Source organism: Protopterus annectens, chromosome 9.part0 (assembly GCF_019279795.1).
Source record: "Protopterus annectens isolate FY-2018-M chromosome 9.part0, PAN1.0, whole genome shotgun sequence".
Taxonomy (NCBI): domain Eukaryota; kingdom Metazoa; phylum Chordata; order Ceratodontiformes; family Protopteridae; genus Protopterus; species Protopterus annectens.
This window is the reverse complement of record NC_056743.1, coordinates 59,657,464-59,672,454: the sequence shown is the minus strand read 5'-3', so window position 1 is coordinate 59,672,454 and position 14,991 is coordinate 59,657,464. Positions and strand designations below refer to the sequence as shown.

General features: G+C 35.9%; 1 protein-coding gene across 4 annotated transcripts in view; it reads left to right on the top strand.

The window, feature by feature from the left end:
* TP53I11 (tumor protein p53 inducible protein 11) overlaps positions 1–14,991 on the top strand; it is a 1,760,993-nt gene that overhangs the window by 1,682,122 nt on the left and 63,880 nt on the right. The gene's annotated exons all lie outside the window — the stretch shown is intronic.

Sequence of the window (14,991 nt, the reverse complement as noted above, 5' to 3'; positions counted from 1 at the left end):
CAGTCAGTACCTTAAGCACTGCAGGTAGCAGGTATCTCTTGATACTGGTAGACTGGGTTGCTAGGTTACGGTACCTGGAAATGTTGAATTGTTCCTCTGTTGAAGCAAAAAAGAAGCAAATTCTCTTTAAAAAATTACCAATTACCAGAATAGTTTTTCCTCAGAAATATTGATAAAGGGAGGAGCTATGTTAATGACAGATATCTTACCTGTTTGTAGAAATGCTGTGTAAGCTAATAAGTATGCCAGCAATCCACAGACAAATGGTTTGATGGAGAGGTTTTACTCTAGTCTTAGGAAACATGCTGAGACAATCTGCAAACTAGTTTAAGGAGGAATGGACAAGTAGCTGCTATATGTCCTTTCTGAATGGTAGGAGGTACCCCAAGAATCCATGTTTTCACCATCTGAGCTCTCTTAATGTCACAGAGTGATTGACCCCCCTTGACTTAAGATCTTATTTCTGGGTGGATTTAGTTCAAAAAGGGTATCTGATGTGAAGTGATTCATAAATGTTAGAACTGGGCATAGATAGTTATTCAGCTCACAGAGTGCATAGCTCCAACACAACAGAAACAAAAGGTTCATTATGTCCAAAGAGTAAATCCTGAAACTGTACATTCAGATAAAATGTAATAGTGCTTATTCCTGTTTGACAGTATAAGTTGCAGGTGACTTGGAAGGATGGTTTCACTACTGTGAGAAATGCATTTCATAATTATATGGTGGAGTATCAGGTAGGCGACAGATATGCAAACTCTACCATAATGACTTCAAGAAGCCCTACTATGATACATTGGTACTTAACATCTGCAGTGGGTTACAGGAAGAATCATAGGGGGGATCTGGTGTTTGACCAATCATGGGGGGATCTGGTGTTTGACCTATAGGAGGCCTAAACTGTTACCTGTTGTACTGTGCTGAGTACATTACTCATACAGGGAACAAATGGGCCGAGTCTAATTGGATAAGGTCTAATGGTTAGCTAGCATGGAGTAAAAACAAACCAGAAAAATATCTGTTTAAAGTAAAGAATTTCATTAATCAATTGCAAATTATTGTGGCTGGGTCTTTATTAATGCATATACATATATACGAGTAATTCTCAAAATTGGTGAATCATTAACTGTTGTCATCTATCAGAGAATGACTTTGGCTGCAGCTATCATTATTTAATGTGATGTAGTTGGTTCATTTTAAGTTTTAAATCATTTGATATGCTAGATAGATCTGTTCAATTGCAGTCTGGTATCATTAGAGTTTGTATATGAATATAAAATAGCCCTAGCAACTTTGTTACTGTTAAGATTTCACTGATGGGCAGTGAATGAGAACGTGGTGCTGCTGGTCAACTAGAGGCTTTTTTCCAGTACCAGACTGTACAGTGCAAAGCGTGTTGTGTGTGTGGCATGAACTGGTTATAGCCTGTGGTGAAAATGAACATTAAACTTATATTGTTACGGCCAAACTCCTTGCATGTTAATTTGTGGCATTGGTGCACATTGCCAGTCTATCTGTCAGCATCGCAATCCCTTTGATATTTAAAATAAAATGATGCCTGACAGTTTTCTTCCACATTATTCAACACCATTAGTGTTTCCTTCACACTTCTGTTCAAAATTAAATTATCAGTGGTAATTGTTCAACTTCCACATGGACTCTCTTCATAAGGAAAGGGAAACGTTCATTATAATTAGCTGTAGGCACAAATATATGATTGCCTGGCATTTGATGCAGGGGTTTAAAGCTGTAAGCTGTAGTGTCTGTGGTGCAGAGTTTGATTCCTTCCACCCTCATTTGCCTGCTGTTAACCTTCAGCAGGTCACTTAACCAGACAGTTCTTGGGGCAAATAGGAAGTTTACCCTAGGCTCTTTAATTTTCTCTTAGACTGCAACTCTAGTAACTAAGAAATTATGGGCATATTGACAATAAATGCAGAATGTTTTAACATTATTTAAGAAGTTAATTAAGTGTTTTTATAGTACAGTGCTCTAGCAAGCAAACCGTTTATTACTTATGCATGTTTAATTATTGTGATTACTGTAATGAATATTCACTTTGGAAGTGTTACTTTTGTCTGCCATTTTGCCATTTGTAGCCTGTAACCATTTCTAATTTTGTTTTATTTATCTTGACCTTGTCAAATATTGTCAACATATTCCTAATAAAGATTTGTTGATAGAAAAAAAAGTATGTCCATGCATACTGCATGGTTATCAATGTATAATAGTGTAGCAACATAATGGCAGTGCTGATCTTAAAATGTTTGTTGCATCTGTAATCTCTGATATCTCTGACAAAAAGCACACCCCTTTGGAAAGCCTCAGACTCTCTCAACTCTCATACCATGATAAACACCACAAAGGACCTGTGCTTAAAAATTCATGTGCATCTTCTCGTGACTGAACAACACCCACCCTCACTATCTAAAACCATCTCTTGTATCACTGTTTATTTCTGCTTGTCTGTAGCTTAATTTGTTGAACCTCTGCTGATTACAAACCTTCTACAAAGGCCTAAACATAATTTTGATCATCCATTGCATCAATCACTATGGTAAATGAACATTATATGTAAAATCATGTTTAATAATGGGTCTGTGTCACATAATCGAACCACACCGCCTAAACTCTTTTCATAGAGATGAAAAGAGTGAATGTTCACTAAAGTGAATGTTCAAGTCAGCGAAAAATACCACAGGGAAAAGAAGTACTTGGCCACCTTATGAACAACACACACACACCAAAGTGTGTCATACTGACCCAGGTGGGGGCTGCAGCCTCCACACCCCCCCAAATATTTATACCAATTCCGAGATCACACTACAGTGGGGAAAAAAGGCAGTTTCCTAACATTACCTAACTATTTTTCCCGGTGGATTTTTCGGTGATGTGAACATTTGCTTTATTGATCGTTAACTTTCTTTGTCTCTACAACGAGAGTTTTGGCGAGGTGTGGTTCAAGTATGTAAAGCAGACCAATACTGATACATTTTATTTACTTTTTATATTCTTTATCATTGCATCCTGGTGATGACACTTTTGTAACCAAGCTTTTCACTCCTTTATCATAAATTAATGAACATTTACACAAGCTATTGACTATTTTCATGTGTCCAAAGATTCATTCATTTTTTGGGTTTGGTCTGAAAAACGTCGCCACATGTATGAAGTAGTTTATGGAAACATCTAAACTGATGAATCTTTTTCAGAGATGCTGACAATTGTTGGCCGTATAATAGTGTAGCAACATAACGCCAGTGCTAATCTTAAAATGTTTGTTAGCATTATGCTTAAAGAAAAAATACGTATGCTTAAGAATGAATCAGATAACTTTAAAGTGTTTGATTATTTGTATGACTCACTATATATAGGGTACTCAGTGATTCAACTCTAGCAGCTAGTTGTTTTGTAGCTCCAAAAAGCTCTTTTTATGAGACAATGATGTTTTTTAATTGAATTATTAGTTTAATTGATTAATTGAATTCAAGCATTGGGATATGCCTCCCTATAAATATGCTGCCTATTTTCATGTTATATTGTCTGAAGAAGCGTATCATAGCATACGCGAAAGCGCTCACCGTTTGTTCTTTTATCTTTGAATAAATTATTTCTCGTACGTGGAGAGTCAGAGGTTTTTGTTCTACATTTGATTTTTTATTTTAACCTCAGACTCTTTAGCTGGTGGAGATCCGTCTTTGTTTTATATCTGCTTTTGCTGTTTTTGGGATCTCTACAGCACACGCCATGGCCGATCTAGATGTTGAACTGGATTATACTCCAGAACCGAGGAGATTAACTAATGAACAACAATGGACTGCTATTACTTCATGTAAGTCAAATCCTTTATTGGCTCTGGATTTGAACATTCCAGTTCCGAGCGTAACGGAAGTTAATATTGATAATTTAGAACTTTTCAATTCTAATATAAAAGTGCTTGAGAATGATTTATACAAGTTGCAGCGGATGATATGGCAACGCAAACATCTAGAGGCGTGCCTACATTATAAACTCATTCCACGGGGGATGCGTGTCCTTGTTATGCCTACATATGGCGACACGCACCCAATGTTGCTCAAGAAATGGCAAGACATAAATATAGAGGCCAGTCATAAATACATGCAGCTTCTTATTGATTATTTTGAGCCATTAGAAAAGGAGCTACTATCTAAAGTAAATGATCTTAACAATGAACTGCGTAAAAACTTTTCCGATCCTTTTTGCTTACGGAAATTAGAAAATATGTACTCTCAGGTCAACACCTATTCTATGAAGCTTCAGCAAATTAAGCTTAAAAAGCTTCAACGCGACTTTAGAGACTTTTCCACCAGCTGTGTATTTGTCTGGCCGAGGAGGTCTGACAATTTTTCCCCGAGGGAGAATCCTACTTTGAATTCAGCGCCCCTAGACCGTACGCTTACTTCGACAGCTCCTATTGGCTCAGTGGCATCTGAGTCTTTGTCTGGCCTACGTAAAGATACATCTCACGAATCATTTACTACACCACCGGAAGTTTTCCCTTCTGTGACGAGTGCTTCTCTTGTCTCCACTCCGCTCCCCAATCAAGAAGCGAACAAGGTAGCCAGACTTTTGCAGCACGATTTGGGGGCTATCAGCAAACGACGGTCAAAGGACAATGTACCTTTTTTACCCTTGCCAATAAGGAAACCATCTTTTACGAAGGGAAGAAGAAACAGTTGGGAAACCAGGAAAAGAAAACTATCCGGCGAAATGAACACACACCAACCGAGAAGACTGAAACAATAGGAACACTTTATTTTAATATGTCTAGGTACGTTTTAAATGTTCATGACATTACACTGTTGAACAATGGTTTGTCTTTTATCCCCTCTCGAGGGAGTAAATTGTCTGAGATTTTAATTGATTTACGTATGTTTGCCCGCTCAGTTACTTTAAAATTGTACTTCTCTAAGGAAAAGACATCAACTTTAGATAATTCTGCTCCTTTGTATAGAAAGAAAAGTTCTTTTGTACCGGCTATGCCGCCTCATATAGACTCATTTATTAAATTATGTGAATCTGATTTTTATCAATATTTTTATAATGGAAAGAAGAAATGTGCTTATTTTAATATGTCTAGTGACACTATAAGGTCACTACAGAATTTTTGTTCAGACTATTCTCTGACTTTTAGGCCAGTAGATAAAGGGGGAGGCTTAGCTATATTTGATACGGTTGATTACAATGCTTTAATGAATGAAATGCTCAATGCTGATGTTACTTATTTATCAATTAATCAAGTTAAATTAAATCAAATAATTAAAACTGTCAATGAAGATCTTTATGACATGCTTATGTGCTATCAGATATCCAATAGCCTACATGATTTTTTCTGTATAGATTCTCCGGTAGTCCCTGTTATTAAAGGGCTACCAAAAATGCACAAAGAGACTAAACCACCACCAATGCGCCCAATAGTCTCTGGAGCTAGATGGGTCACCGAGAATGTATCAATATATTTGGAAAAAACATTAAGGCCTTTAGTGGATGTCATTCCAACTATCCTTAAGGACACGTATCAGCTTATAGATCACTTACATTCATTAGATTTTACTTTTATACAAGATAAACATTTGCTTATTACGATGGACGTACAAAGTCTTTTCACTTCAATTCCCAATGAAGAGGGGATTGAAGCCATACGTGATTTATTACAACATACTCCCACAGTGAATGGGAATGCTATTATTTTAATTTGCCAATTATTGGAATTGGTCCTCAGCAATAATGTGTTTGCATTTGGGGGTGACCTATATTTACAAACATGTGGTGTGGCCATGGGAACCCCCTGTGCAAACACATATGCAAATTTAGTTGTATATCACTGGGAATTGAATTATGTTTTTGAACATATCTTGTTTAAAAAAGTTTTACTCTACAGGCGTTTTGTGGACGACATTTTAATCGTGTGGGATGGCACATTAGAAGAATTTCTTATGTTTAAAGCATATTTAGAAAGTACGACTACATTCCTTAGGTTTTCAATTGAAACTTCATATTCATCAGTAAACTTTTTGGATGTCAGTTTAAACATTAGGAATGGGAGGTTAGTATCCACTTTATATAAGAAAAAATGTTGGAGGAATGCAATTTTGAAATATGATAGTATGCATCCGCGACATATTTTTAAAGGGATACTGAGTAGTCAATTCACTAGGTTAAGAAAAATATGCACTGATATGGACGATTTGAAAAGAGAAGCGGATAATATGGTGGAAATGTTTTTAGAAAGAGGTTATGACCATGATTTAATAATGGATGTTAGGAATAGAATTTTATTCCAAGAAGACCCAGATACTGATAACATGAATAATAATAATTATTCTTTACCTTGTTTTAGAAGAGATGTGTATGATTATAGGGAGAAAGTATCTTTCATTACGACCTATACAAATGACTTTCAACATATTAGGAAAATACTATCTAACAACTGGAAAGTGTTATTGATAGATGAATCTACGTCAAAAATAGTCGGCACTACTCCCCATATAGTTTACAGGAGTAATTCCAACTTAAAATCTCTACTGTGTGATAGGCCAGTCTTGACTAGAAATATAGTACAAGAGACAATTTGTACCCCTGGGACACATCCTTGTCGACATTGCAATTATTGCAGGTACATTACTAAATTGCAAGATTTCACACATCCGGAGTTTAATTATGTCTTTAAACCAAGGTTCAGGGCTACCTGTGATACCTCGGGCTTAATCTACCTGGCCACTTGTGAGTGCTGTTCTGCATATTATATAGGCCTCACTAAAAGAAAATTGAGAAACAGAATATACAACCATCAGTACGATATCAAGAAGAAAAATGAATTAAATGCCCTGGCCAAGCATATTATATCCCATCCTTCACATACTTTTGTGTTTAGAGTACTGCAAATTGTAGATGCTAATGTTAGAGGTGGAGACTATATAAATTTACTTGAGTTGAATGAACTAAAATGGATTCTTAGACTAAGAGGCCACTGTCATCCAGGCCTGAACAATTATATTACAATAAGACCCTTTCTTAATAACCGGAGATGATCACATGTTTGATATTTTTAATATTTAGTCTAATATATAATTATTCATTTTACTTGGTTATTTCAGTTCATTCTATCTATTAGTCTATTAGTAGCATCTACAAACATACCTCATATTGCTTATAGGGTTATAACTGGTTTTTAAATATGTGTTTTGAGCCGTCTTTAGATTATATTGTATATTCATTAATTTAAAATCCTATGAGTCATGAATTATAGGTTTTTCCACCCATATTCACTTTTCTTTTTCTTTTTTATGTCCATACGTGCAATTTCATTTCATTTTTTACTTGAATTTGAATGTGGTTTTTAATAAATTGATAAATGTATTATATTTATTTATTTATGGTATTTATTCATCTATTTATTTATCAATTTTTCTATATGATGTTAGTTTATATGTTTATATATTATTGTATATATTTAATTAAACTTATGTTTATGTAGTTTTTATAGCAATTGTGAAATGATGAATACTGAATTTTATGCAATTTTGAGAACATTTTTATAAATTCATTTTTATAAATTTATATAATATACATAACACACACAAATAAGTGATTCCCACATGACATAAGTCGTCCTATGAGAGACTAGAATGAAGAGATGAATGCATATTGTACTTTATATAACATTATTTAATGCCATACAATGTTTTATAGCATTATGTTTAAAGAAAAAATACGTATGCTTAAGAATGAATCAGATAACTTTAAAGTGTTTGATTATTTGTATGACTCACTATATATAGGGTACTCAGTGATTCAACTCTAGCAGCTAGTTGTTTTGTAGCTCCAAAAAGCTCTTTTTATGAGACAATGATGTTTTTTAATTGAATTATTAGTTTAATTGATTAATTGAATTCAAGCATTGGGATATGCCTCCCTATAAATATGCTGCCTATTTTCATGTTATATTGTCTGAAGAAGCGTATCATAGCATACGCGAAAGCGCTCACCGTTTGTTCTTTTATCTTTGAATAAATTATTTCTCGTACGTGGAGAGTCAGAGGTTTTTGTTCTACATTAGTTTATGGAAACATCTAAACTGATGAATCTTTTTCAGAGATGCTGACAATTGTTGGCCGTATAATAGTGTAGCAACATAACGCCAGTGCTAATCTTAAAATGTTTATTGCATCTGTATATTTTTAACTTTTACACTTTCCTTGGAATAAGAACTGTAATACATTAATTTAAATATAAATAAATAAATTCTATCCAAGTTGTAATTTTTTACAAACTATATAAATGTTCTTTCTTAAATGCTGAATGACTTTGACTAGAGTCTGTCATGGCACAACTTAATAAAGGTGAAATGGGTATTGGGTTTTCACTGTCAGTCTATAATAAGAGCACTTGAAAGTTGCCACTGCTTCAGGAATGCTTTCCTAAACTCTTATGCCTACTTTATAACTCATCAGAACTTGGCAGTGCTCCATTTCTACATATGCTTCTGAAGCATTTACTTCATAAACATAACACATTTTCACAATGGATTCCATACAGAAACTCCTTTCTCTAAATAAATTTGCAAGATTATTGTACCACACCATGATACTTTGTTTTGTAGAAAATGCACAGAAATTGTGGTCATGATTATAATAACTATTTGCAGCTTAACATTGGAGTTGCCATTAAAATTTATTCAAGTTGAACTGTTAAAAGTACATTACAGTGTTGTGCAATACCTCCTAATGATACATTTGAGTAGTCCTCTGTGTGTGGTTCTACACTGTGATGGTTGGATGCGAGTAGGTTTTAGTATACTGAAAATGGTGAATAAAAATACATCTGAATATTAGCATTGGTAACTACATCTTTTTGAAGCTACATATATGCAAACATTCAAAGATGTCAGTGGAAAAAAAACCTCATTGTATGTAGTCCCTCATAGTACAGCCAGTCCCAGTCAGGTTGTTCTTTAATTTCCTGTAGGCAGCTCTAAACTCTATAATGATATAAAATTCAACACTTCTGTAAGCAATCTATTCTCACCCCTTTGCTTTCTATGTAAAGTAGTATTTCTTCAAATCCATCTTGAAACCAGCCCTTATGTCATGGGCTGATAAACTCTTGCTGCAACCTGAGTTTACGTAGTGGTGTGGGCACTTACTAAAGCTGACATGGGAAAAGAGAGGAATTATTAGGCTTTGTATGATTTGCTGTCTTTGTGGGGAGAAATAGGGTGACATGCTGGCATGGGCAGTCTGTTCTAGTAGTCCCAAAAGAGACTGGGACTTGGAACAGTGGTTGGATTAGAGATGTGGGTGGTTTGGGAGGTCTCACAATGTTTGGAGGGGACAGAAAATGAGTCTAGAGCAGTGCCTTATCAGGAAGTGCCACTGCCTAGTGGGCAGGGTCTCCCCTCTATAGTCAAGCCCATTCCTCTGTCACCAGCTATAGCGGTTCCCTGGTCCTTTCATCTTCTACGTAGCTCATTCTTGATATGTAATAGGGAAGGGATAAACCGTTTCATCCCAATCAGCTGCTCTTAATACACAGATTATGATGGTATATGTGAAGAACGGGGGGGGGGGGGGTATATGTGAAGTTGGTCACCTCCCTAGATGACTGCATATATTTTTGGGCAAATAAGCACATTTTTGAGCTAATTTACTTAATGCTGGGTTCCAGATACATGTGTATTTTCCCTCTTTAGCTGTTGTCTGTATGATTATTTGTTTTTTTTTTCTCCTCTAAAGTAGTGCATTCTGCCCATGCTTGCTGGTAAGTGTTTCCAAAGTCTGCAGCATAGTATCAACAGTGTCAGCTTTTCTTACAAATATGCTTTATAAATCAAACAAGCAATACGTTTTCTGTTTGAATTTATATTCCTTCCTTTCTGCCATTGATCTTTGCTTGCTGACTCCTCAGTTTCACTTGGATTATAATTGCTGTTTCAATGTACAAAGAATACAGAATTGAACAACCAATACAATAACAAATGTAGCATAGGTAGTGATAAAGTAGTTGATTAAACTACAAAAGAAATAAAGCAGTGTAATGAACAAATAATTCAACCGTAAATGGTTTTCATACATAATTAATTTACCATAATAGAATAGTGAATGAATATAGCAAGGCTGTATAGTTCGTAAGGGTAATTAGAGAAGATATGGGGTTAGTAAAGGCAGAGGTACTACGTGCACGTTTATGTAAAGTTGTGCTGTATCTTATGAATGATGGCTGTGGAAATGTTGAAGTAATGGGTAAGGTTACAGTAAGGGAATTTTTTTATGTGATGTTCCCTTTATTGCTGTTTCCTAAGCATGCATGATACCAGTATAAAACAATATAAAACAATATAAAACAAATGGCTAAATGAGAATTTGCACCAAGACAGAATAACTGCAGGCAATGAGTAGTGTAGTGCAAGAGAGCAGTTACTAAAAAATGTATGACCAAAAACTGACCTCAGGAGGGATACGTTTACAGGATGCTGACATGGACATCTAATTTACATATTAATTATGTAATGTATAGATAGTCGACACATGGCTGGTTAACCCCGAATAGAAGGACTGTCTTTACAAGGAGCAGTCATTATTACTTTTGTTTTCTGTGCTTGTGTAAACATTAAAAGTATAAATAAGTAGGGCCAACACTACAATAAACAGAAGTAGAGAGCAGCCGGTAGTTTTAAAAGTTTAAGTATAAAGAAGAAAAAATCTGAGTCAGGGTGTTGTGTCCTGAATCAGCCAGTTGAGGCTAAGTTAAATATAATGCTGTAAGTAACACGTTCATGGTCATGCAGGAAGTCGTACTGTTTGCATGATGAATAGTCTGCATTAGGAAATGTATCTTTAATGAGGGTACACAAAAGTGCTGCTTTTAACACTTTAAGTTCTCTGAGACTCTTCTCTGAGACTCTGTGCTGGCCTACTCACTTTTACATTTTATTTGCATCCTCTGAGACCCTGTGCTTGGCCTACTCACTTTTACATTTTATTTACATTCTCTGAGAGCCTGTGCTTGGTGGGTCTATACTACATCATAGAACGATTAAATAAGCGAACGATGATTAATCGACCCCTTGTAAGTGAAAGCTTACAATGTTGAAACCCCAGAACAGCGATTTTTTTTCCTTTGGAAAAAAATCACTGTTCCAAAAAAAAGCAAAAAAACTTTAAAACACTACATAAAGTGGGGGGCTTCGCCTTCCACACACCTCAACGTGGCGGGCTGTGCCTCCCACCCCCCTACTTAAATATACCAACTCCAAGATCGCACTACAGTGCTGAAAATGGTAAAGTAAATAGTCTGTGAAACTGTATACATGGTATTTATACTGGAGATACTGACAGTAGCTAACTTCTAAATGATGATGACTACTACCTAAAAAGTAAACCAATCAGTTTCCATTTATAAACCTCCATTTAGACTGGGTGGCCATAAATCAGCCTTGGTGAGTCATGTAAAAGTCCTCTGGCTGATTGCTTTCAGAGAGTAGTTTTCTACTTTATCAGATGCATGTCATTTGAAACCTATGAGGAATTTTTATATGGATCATTATCACTGACTAATCAGTAAATGTTGAATTTGTGTACAGATACTCATCATTGACTAATCAATGAACACTGATGAATTTGCATACATTTCCCCATATAAATGAATCTTAGCTTCAGTACCAAACCACAGAGAGTGAATCCACAGATGAAAATACTCTCGTCAAGCAGGAAGACTAAAGATATCAACCCAGAAATGTTTATTAAAACTCTTGACCAAATAGAATTAAGCACTTTCGACTGAGACAGTCAGGGACTTCATCAGAATAAATTCCACCATTAAATCTACTGCTTAAACATCAAAATTACATGGCATCATCAAAACAGTTAAGTCAATTAAACTTCAAATATTAATAAATTGACAAACAAAACACATTAAATGAAAATAATTTACAAGTGCAAAAAGTTAGACATAGTTAGAAATACCTTGTGTAAAGTTTTAAACATCTCATAATTCCAGCTATTTTAATTTTAAAATACTATTGCACCAACTTTAATTTCCATGGCCCTCCTCTCCGGTCTAAATTAACGGATCTGCCACCCAAAATTTAAAAGACCGACAAAGATTGTTTTCTATATGCTTTCCTAAAGTATGCTTACTTTTTTGTTTATCTGCGTCATGTGTGTGCTCTAATATACATTCTTTCAATCTCCTTTCAGTCTTTCCTATATAAAAATATCAGCATACCAGACACTTGGCAGCATATACTACTCTCCTGCAGGTACAATTATAATATGCATTCCTGTTGCCATTTGTTACAATTCTGTCTCCAATAAGGAAATATTTAAAAGTACCCTTACAAGGAACCCTTGTTGTATCCTAATTTTATATAGTTTGATTCTAGCATGTCCTTTAAATTTCTGTCTCTTGTATATTCAGCTTTTGGGTCATTCCCCACTATTTTCAGTAGTTTGTTAGCAACTTAGAAAACATTCCAGTTCTATTCTAGAATGTTCCCGGTATGTGTACCTTGCACATTATAAGTAGTAATGAAAGCCCTGGTATTTCCCTTACTGTTGATACAGATCAGATTGTTGTTTGCACTCCCTAAAAGGGGTTTGTAAAATACTTCTTTTCCTTCTATTTGCCACCTCGGTTAAAACATTATATTAGTTCATGAGGATAGCCTCTAGAAAGAAACATTGTTTAATGTTTCTGTTTTCTTCATAGATTATCTCTAAATCTGAGCCATCCTGGCTACCCTTGCCATCTGACCTTGTATGATAACTTTTTTTCTGATGGTAGGGATGACAATTGGAAAATATAATAAAGTGTTAGAATAGGTGGTCTTTCTGAAAATGTTAGAAGTGAATTTATGGTTAACTCTGTCTTTAACAACATCATCCAAGAACTTAATCTCTTCTTTGGAATGGGTATAAGCGAACTTCAAAAAGTCAGTAGAATTTTCAAGATAACTCATAAAATCATGTAATTCTTCTATGGTTCCTATCCAAAATGCAGAGATATCATCAAGGTGTCTGCAGAAAAAATTCCATTTATTACTAACTAGACTACAAGAGGGTAGTGAGACCAGCTATGTTATATGGGTTGGAGACAGTGGCACTGACAAAAAGGCAGGAGTTAGAGCTTGACGTGGCAGAGTTGAAGATGTTAAGATTCGCACTGGGTGTGACTAGGATGGACAGGATTAGGAATAAGTATATTAGAGGGTCAGCCCAGGTTGCAAGATTTGGAGACAAAGCCAGAGAGGCAAGATTACGTTGGTTTGGACATGTGCTGAGGAAGGATGTAGAGTATATTGGGAAAAAGATGCTAAGGATGAAGCTACCAGGTAACAGAAAAGAGGAAGGCCTAAGATAAGGTTTATGGATGTGGTGAGAGAGGACATGCAGGTGGTTGGTGTGACAGAGCAAGATGCAGAGGACAGGAAGTAATTGATACAGTTGATCCACTGTGGCGACCCCTAACGGGAGCAGCCAAAAGAAGAAGACCACTAACTAGACTGCAATACAAAATGTTTTCCAAAAATGCCATAACCAAGTTGGCATGGATGTGGGCGCAGACCATACCCATCACCATGCCAGACCTTTGGTGATACAAGGAACCTTCAAAGTGTGCAAAATTACTAATCAGGACCATTTCTAACAAACTAGCATCTTTGTATATCATAGAATGGTCCTAGTTATTGTGTTTATTCAAAAATTCACTTATTCAGTCTGTCTCTGTTACATCAGGAATGAAGGTAAAAAGGTCTTTCCCATCTACTGTGACAAAAATCAGGTCACCCAAATATAAAAATGGGGGACTTGCATCAAAAATCCCAGGAGAGTTTGGCTACGAATGTGTAGTCCTTCAAAACATTTTTTTAACATGTAATCAATATGCATAGCCGTAGGGTGTGTCTTTCAGTTGTTTGCATTGACAATAGGTCTTAGGGTGGGTCATGTAGATCTATAGAAATACTGTAAGGACATTGCTGACTCTTACAAAAAAGAGAGTGCAGAGAATAAGAAAAAGGGAATGGCAAAGAAGGTCATTCCAGGGGTGTATGTTAAGGACTGAGTATCCTTATACCACATAGCAGTAGAACTCTGCTACTGTACCTGACTTAATATACTTATCTTCAGGAAGTACTCTATGAACTGTGAAATGCCAGTATAGATACAGCATGTACAAACGGAGTATTGTCCCTGACCGTATGCAATAATAAACCACACCATCTGAAAATACGACCAGATTTTATTACATGAAACAAATAGAAATTATACACCGAAGACCATGAATTCAGTCAACATAAGCACAGGCACTATGAAAGGAACTGTCACATCAACCAACAGGTGTGTGTGTGTGTGTGTGTGTGTGTGTGTGTGTGTGTGTGTATATATAATCAAAATATAAGGAAACAACAGTAACCTAAATCAGCATTGAACAACGTTCTCCCCCCCCATTATTACCCCCTAGCCGCATCAATCCTACTTGTTACACAGTAATCGACCCCACCACCACAGAGCAGAATAAATTTATTAATAAATAAGTTTGACTTTTAAGACCGAAGAGCGGGAAAAGAAGTCTCCTTCCTTAAAGGAAAGAAAGAAAGAGCATTAATTTGCCACAGCCTAGGATACAGAGGTGGGAAGGCAGGCTAAGTCTGGAACTCAGTCCTGAAGAGAACAGATATGTCAGCTAGCCAATATATAACCCCCAACCCTGTCCTACTCACTTCCTGCCCCTAACCTAATAATCTACTAACAAGACACCGAACCCCCCACACACACTTTTCCAGAAACTGATAAGCAAGAATGAACTAGGCCTACTACTGTCCCTTACACATACCATGTGACCAGGGACAAAACAGTCTGTATACAGATTTCATATATGGTGTATAAATGAAGTATTTAAAAACAACTGCTAAGAGCCTTCTTGTTGATTAATTGGAAAATATATTTTTTAAATGTTTGTAAGTTCTTCAGC